General features: G+C 35.9%; 1 long non-coding RNA gene across 1 annotated transcript; it reads right to left on the bottom strand.

The window, feature by feature from the left end:
- LOC109837657 lies at positions 3,707-5,083 on the bottom strand. The gene is made up of 2 exons (XR_002246377.1): positions 4,978-5,083; positions 3,707-4,105 (listed from the first exon to the last, which is right to left on the bottom strand). It is a non-coding gene; the product is annotated as an uncharacterized LOC109837657 (long non-coding RNA).

Here is an 8,173-nt window from a genome sequence, read left to right as displayed (position 1 = left end):
CCCCCCCCCCCCTCAAAACCCTAGTTAAAATAATATATATAGACACACAAAATAAACATCACACAAAAAAACATCACACACTCTTTAGTTAAAATAATATATATACACACACAAAATAAACATCACACAAAAAACATCACAAACACAAATGTACACGACTTTCTTTTGGTTTAAATTTAAAGTACAAATACAAAAAAGAAAAAGAAAAAACATGTTAATCATTAATGTTCAAGGAATTCCTCCAAATTATATTCGTCAAATTCTTCAAAAAAAAAGATTTCTTTAGTATCCTTGTGACCATTCTTTTGCATCAAGTAGGATCAATAATGGCTCAGGCTTGGTCAGGCTAGATCAATGGTGGATCGGATCAATAGTGGGTCGGATATATTTCTCTGATCTCGGGTTTAGGGTTAAAGACAGCCCAATCATGACTCGAGTATATCGCGGTCCGGGTCGGGCCCGGCCCACTATAGAGGTCGACCCGGCCCACGCCCAATCCCACTCACAATTTCGAAAGAGTAATTTTGATACATTCAACCGTGGTATAGATGCCAAGGTTATGGCCCTCGCAACACTAGCCCATTTCGATGCATATAAGAAGCCTGCAATGACGAATATATAGTGCGGAACTGGGCCACGTCACACGTGCCTCCACACAAGCTTAATTTTAAATAAATAGAGACTATTAGTTGAAATTAAGAGCGACTCCACAGATTTGTAATGGGGGCCCTCAAGGCACAAATAGGCCCAAGCGCAATCCTATTCGTATTAACTAAAACCCATAGAACTCACGGTCTTTTTCTTTACATCAACCAACGACGAAAAAAAGATTTTTTGAAATGCTTAGTCACTCAATTTATAGGTTATTTTAAAATTATTCCATCAAATCATTGAAATTGCTATTATGTTCGCCCTTATTAAGTTAATTTGAAATTACACTCTCAAATCAAACGTGGAAGTAGCAACGGAAATTAGTCCGTTACAGTGAAATTAGTCCCCTAAATCAAGTGTGGGATAAGTTACTAGATTCTCATAAATTGTTTCAAATTAATCTATCTATTTGCTAATTTTATTCTTGATTGGAGGGACTATTTTTTTTTTAATTAGAACTAAGGAATCCAATAGCAATTTCAATGATTTGAGGACCTGATTAAAAATAACTTAAGACTTCAAAATATGAAAGATTTAAGGGACCTAGTAACTTAAGATTTCAACGATTTGAGGAACCTCATAGCAATTTCAATGGTTTAAGAGACTTGTGCTGAAAAAATCCCAATTAAAAACATTTATGGATCCATCCCTGACTGCTGGCCATCTACTAGTTGTAGTAATTAAACGTCTTGTTTACGGGACAAATTTTCAAAACCGTCCTATTTGCAAACATATTCCCCAAAATTTGTCAAAACCGATCCGGCATTTGTCAAAAACGATCCGTGAAGTTTAACAGCTTGGTTAAATACCTGCTAAACTTCACGGGGCTTGTGAAATCCCGTTAAGTTTCGTAAGTTTTTTCTTCAAAACAGACCCAGACGGGCTAAAACTAGGTCGGTTTTAAAGAATATTTTAAAACTAGGTTGTTTTTTAGGATTATTTTTGCAAATAGGACGGTTTTAAAATTGTCCTTGTTTACATGTAGACATGTAAGGTTTACGACTTGGGATCTGCAGCAGGTCATTTAGGTCTGTTCGGTTATTTCCTAAAAAACCAAAAAAAAGAAAAGAAAACCAAGAAATCTCAAAAAGTACAATTTCACACATTTCCATCCCTAAAACTCACCCACAACATCTAATAAAATATTATTTTTATCCAACAACTCATCCACCATATCTAATAAAATATTATTTTTATCCAACAACTCATCCATCACATCCACCACATCTAATAAAATAATATTTTCATCCACAACATCACACAACTCATCTCATCTCATATTTAAAAATCACTCACATCATCCAATAAGATTGTGACAACTCATCTCATCTCATTAACATTTCATTTCTTTGTTTTCCTCTCTAAAACTAGAAAAACAATTTTCTTAAGTGTGGGTTACGTCATCCAATAATATAATGACAATTCATCTCATCTCATCTATTTTCTTATTTTTAAGAAATAATCAAACAAAAGAAAACAACCTATTACAAGAAATATGTTTCTTATAATTCATTTCCTTATTTTTTTCGCCAACCAAGAAATCTCAAAACAAGTTTTCTTAAAAAAACACTCACATCATCCTATAATAAGATGAAAACTCGTCTCATCTTATCTTCATTTCTTTGATTTCCTTCTTTTTTTAGCAAACCAAACACTCCCAAAACAATTCTTCTTAGAAATAGTTTTTTATTTCTTTGATTTCCCATTTTTTTAAGGCAAACGAACAGACCGTAAAAAGAAAAGAAAAGAAAAGAAAACTATAAGGCCAGAGAAAGAGAATTGAACTAGAAGACGTTCAAATTAGCATTTGCTGAAAGTTTGGTTGGTTTCCCCGTTTGGTTGGTTTCCTAAAATCAAAGAAAAGGAAATCGGTACAAGGAAATCAATAAAATAATATTTTTATCCATTTCCATCCCTAAAACTCACCCATAACATCCAATAAAATATTATTTTTATCATCCAACTCATCTCATTTCATCTCCTTTCTTACCTTTAAAAATAAATCAAACATAAAAAATGTGTCACATCATCCAACTCATCACATCTCATCTTATCTCATTTTTAAAAATCATACACATCATACAATAATATTGTGACAACTCATCCCATCTCATTAAACCTTCCTTTCCATCCATTTCCAAAAAAAAACAAGAAATTGATTTCCTTAAATATGTGTCACATCATCCAATAATATACCTCCAACTCATCTCAAGAAATTGATTTCCTTAAATATGTGTCACATCATCCAATAATATACCTCCAACTCATCTCATCTCATCTATTTTCTTATTTTTAAAAACGAACCAAACACAAACAACCTCAAAACATCATCCAATAATATACCTCCAATTCATTTCCTTATTTTTTTAACCAACCAAACAACCTCAAAACAATTTTTTTTAAAAAATCACTCACATCATCCAATAATAAGGTGACAACTCATCTCATCTCATCTCCTATTTTATAATTTCCTTCTTTTTAAAATCAACCAAACAACCTCAAAAACAATTATTTTAGGAAATATGTTTCCTATTCTTTGATTTCCCATTCTTTTTTGCGAAACCAACAGCCCCCGTAAAAATATACCAATGCACCTGAGTTGTAACAAAAATCAATTTAACACAAGAAAATAAGCTAATCACATATTTCTAAAACTTTTTTAACTTTTACCCCCTCCCCCAAGTCAGCTACAGCATGCTTGTCCTTACTATGTAACCAGAGGACACAACAGCAGAAGAGCCAGGCAAGACTCTGAACAGATGCTCCTTCAAGTTTCCAAAATATCGAAGTCAAAAAATATGATACGAGGAATCACACAGGCCACTACTACTATTTTAAAATAAAATCAGGATTATTAATGCATGTGATTCAAACTCGAAAGCAGCAAAACTGAAAACAGCTGCCGGGCCATCAATTCAACCCATTAAAAGTTAAAACCCCCATCCAGCTCCAAACTCCATGAAAGGCACAAATCAGAACACATAAAAGACAAAATAGCACCATAACATCAATAATAATAATAATAATAATAATAATAATAATGCGCACAGCCAAGGATAAGCAAAAGATTAAGATAAGATAATACGATTTGGATCATCATCACCACCCGTCAAAAGTGAAGACCACCACAGTCAAAGGTTTCCAACAAAAAGGCAACATCAATCTTGAAATTATCCGTACTTAACTAACTAACTAAACATCCAGAATTAGTAGTCCATCCCAAACGAAAAACACCAGGAATCTTTGAAGGGGTGTTTTTAAGCAGCGGGTTCAGGCTCGGCGCACCTCTTCTTGCCGAGGGAGGAAATGATCCAAACGACGCCGAAGGGATCCTTCACCTTGCCAACAACTCCACCGCAGCATCCGTCCTCATCCTCGGCGATCTCCGATGTGATCGCAGCTCCAGCGCTGCGCCACGTCGTCGGTCTCCAGGCGGAGGACCAAGCCTCCAGCGCTGATAGCCAGATCAGTTGCTGATTAGTGTAAACAAAAATAGACTAGCTATAAATACTTCAAACTTGAAAAAATGTCGGCAAAAGAAGAAAGCGAGCAACTTTGTTCAAAGAACAATTTTTCACTGTAGACCCGATCTGAGTTTTTATTACCAAAACCGACTCAATTTTTTTTTAATTATCAAAATCGACCCGTTTTATGCCACGTAGGCTTAATCTCATTTCCTAATTAGTCGGGGTTGCCAACCCCGACTGTTTAGGAATTGTTAAATCCCAATTAAATCAGGTTTAAGGCTTCTAATTGGTGTTTAACAACTCCTAAATAGTCGGGGTTGGCAACCCCGACTAATTAGGAAATGGGTTTAAGCCTACGTGGCATAAAACGGGTCGATTTTGGTAATTAAAAAAAATTTCGGTCGATTTTGATAATAAAAAATCGGTTTAGGTCTACAGTGAAAAATTGTTCTTGTTCAAATATTCCGTAAAAAAAAGCAAATAAAAACACTTCGATGCTAGGTCAAAATGACTTTTCAGCACTAAAATACCATGAGAAATGTGAAATATGACTCAAACATTGATGATAACCATCGATTGACTTCACAAATTTGAACTAAACACATAGATCCGAACAAAAGTAACACAGTCATTGAAGGGGCTTTTTAAAAAAAAAATCCATAAATTTGAACAAAAATATACTAGATCCATAGGAAACACTACTCAAAACCCTTTTCCTTTGAATCGGAGAAATTTGTTAACGAAAATGGACCTTCCGAGTAAAAAAACAACAAAACAAACAAAAAAACCTAGCTAAAATTTCAAGATCGCTAATTTCTCAGAGGAAAGATTCAGATCGGAGGCCAAGAAAAACACTCACCCAGCAGAATCGTCGGCCTGGTCACAGACGAGGAAGGAGGAACCGCCCGATGCTTGAGCTCAGCGCAGAGAACACTAGGCTTGCTCTTGCTCAGGCTTGCCTTTTGGTACATCGATCGCTTCAACCTCCTCCGCCCGCGAAAGCGGCCAGCCTGTGAACTCCGCCGCCGCCCTCGGCCTTCCTGGGCCGCCACGTCACCTGGGGCTTCATCGCCGTGAAGCTCGCCGCCGCCGCCGCGCGGTCGCAGCTGCATCCATTATCCTCGCCATCGGCGGAAAGGAAGGTAGAAGAGAGTAAAACCCTAACGCTACGAAAGAGAGAAGAGAGAGAGAGGCTGCGGAGTGAGGAGATTGTTGTGAGACTGGAAATGGAGCAGGTGGGAAAGGGCGGTACTTTATAGAAAAAAGAGTGGGAAAAGAAAGGCATGAAACCGATGCGAAAGTGGATATTTTCGTAATTGAAGTTCTAGTTGAGCGATTTTTACGAAGACTGCCCGGCTTTTTTTTTTTTTTTTTGCCATGTTGAAGTTTTAGAAGTAAGAAGTAGATCAAATTTATTACTTTTAAAATTTCAAGTGTAAAGTAGCAAAAATATTTTTTTAATTTGTTCCATAAGTTTTTAGAATTAGAGGAAATAATGTTTCTCCCACTTTATAATTTTTTTTTTTGTTTGGTAGCAATTATTAATATTGTGAGGAAGGGAGAAAGATGATCTTTTTGGATATGAGAATATCCATATAATAACAAAAATGACTTTATTCACAAATTGACTTAATTTCAGCCACTTCGAGATACTTCCAAACGTTGAGGGGCAAAAAAAAATTCAAGAAGTAGAGATGACATGTAGGCGCCACGTCAGCTTCTAATAAAGTATCGAAAATAGTCTTTTCAGAGAAACATACATACTTTTCTTCTCTGAAATAACACTTGTATGCAATATTTTCTAATAAATATGAAATATTTCTGAAATAACACTTGTATGAAATATTTTCTAATAAAGCACTTATATGTAATATTTGTGTGATATATTAATGATTTTTAATTGTTGGCTGACGTGTGTTCTACACGCAGGGAATGTCATCACATTTGACAACAACATTAAGTTACAGCATATAGTCACTTTTATTCTAATATCCGTGACTAATTGAGCTGAAAGAACATCTTCATATCTCATGTTTGTAAATTAAAGAATATTTGAGCAGAATTTTAAAATTAAAAACATTAATTAATTAAATTGTAAAAAGAATTTTTTGTTATACTTTTTTTTTGATTTACAAACAATTATTTATGAACGAATGTAATTAAAATATATATGAGCATTTAAAATAGGATTAATTCCTTAAGGACCCAAAATATGGGACCAATAGAGGGGACAAGTGAGATGTCTCCCTCCTATTGGATAATGAGTTGGTCATCATTAATGATGGCCAACTCATTATCCAATAGGAGGTAGGCACCTCACTTGTCCCTCCTATTGGTCCCATATTTTGGGTCCCCGTAGCAAAGCTCTTAAAATAGTATACCCAATATGGTTTTTCATCTCTTTATAAAAAAAAGTTTTTAGCATAAATGTAATTTTAAGCTTAAACTAAATATCGATTCAGAAATAAATTCATTAAATTAGCTCAGATAATATAGTTTATTTAATATTACGTTTATTATATCAAAAATGTACTTTGCTTTCAATTGTAGCAGCTAAGTTGATTAAGTAAGCTAACAGATGTGAAATACATGAGACCAACTCAGATAAAAGTCTGAGGTTACGAATGAAAATATACAATAAATAAAGGACAGAGATGTAACTTAGCTGCTCATGGATTATTTAGCGAAGAGACAACGGTCAGATTTTTTTTCGATTAATGGAAGATTCCAATAATACTTTTAATTAATTACTTATTGATTTAATTCTGTCTGCTCCCTTTGCCTATGCCTCTACGCCTAGGGCTACTACTGCCTTTATTGGGAGGTACAGGTGGTCAAAGGCGTAATTTTACGAATAAAGGACGGACGCCTCGGTTCTTTACTGTTTTTTTTATTAATCTTTTATTTTGTTTTTGAAACCGGCTACGATCGGCACCCGAGTACTGTGATTACAGTTTCATAGGACCCACCTAGGTGTTGTTCGGGTTTGTGAAGACGATTTTTCTCTTGGACTTTTTTAACGGATCTCTCAATTTATTAATAAGTAAACCAGCAGTTAAATTAATGTTTTTTCTAGAAATTAAGGGCAAACTCGACCCTATTAGCCTGGGGGAAAACCCAAAAATATAATGTTTAATTCTTTACCTCAGAATTTATTTCCTTAATGGATAAACACGCTTTTGCTCCCTATGCGGTACATAGGTGTTGATGCACGTGTTCTTAACAGGGGATTAATGGCTGATCTTTAGAGCTCGGGTCCCTTGACCTCCTTTAGCGGCCAATTCCTCAATAAGAAGAGAATCATGTAAAATTATAACACGTCAGATAGCTGGAGTTAGGCTCTCATGTGATTCCTCCAACAATTATGTTAGTTACGATCTGAAGGGGATCAGGAAACTGATTTAGTTCTCTCTGGGCGTGTGGAAATTACATACTTGTGGTCAGTAGGCGGTGTGCCTATTTATACCCAGCTGACGGGGGTGTTTATATAACTTTGGCCAAGTCCGGACATGCAGCAACTACTTTACATGTGTCGGTTGCAAATGAGATGAGTCACTATATGTTTAATGTGATGGTGACTAGGGATGCATGGTGTTGACGTAAGGTGATGAGTCATGAAGACTTTAGGGTGTGTAGTAATAATGATTCTGACCATGCATCCACTATGACAATGACCGGATGTCTACGGGTAGTTTGAGGACAAATCGCCCCTTGACTCGGCTTTGCGACTATGCTGACAAAGGTCGCCTTTTGACTTGATAATCTCAAACTGGGACGTTCTCGACCTGGTCTTGCCAAATAAAGAGGGATGGGGTATGTTTGAACTGCGGGGCTCGAGTAAAGATGTCTTTCGATTCGACCTTTCTTGGTAAGGGTCGAATATTGCGCTCATCTTGCCTAGGGTCGAGTCGAGATGATGCGAAACCAATTTGGGACACGTGTCGACTCCTAGAGGAGGATTAACACTCAGTTCATTTTATGCCATAACAATAGGGAAAGGTGATTATCCATTATACTTCCGAAAACAATTCTGTTTATTAGAGTATTGTGCAGGA

Source organism: Asparagus officinalis, chromosome 4, assembly GCF_001876935.1.
Source record: "Asparagus officinalis chromosome 4, Aspof.V1, whole genome shotgun sequence".
In the NCBI taxonomy this organism is placed as follows: domain Eukaryota; kingdom Viridiplantae; phylum Streptophyta; class Magnoliopsida; order Asparagales; family Asparagaceae; genus Asparagus; species Asparagus officinalis.
Note: the sequence above shows the minus strand (reverse complement) of the source record. Positions and strands in the feature narration are given on the sequence as shown.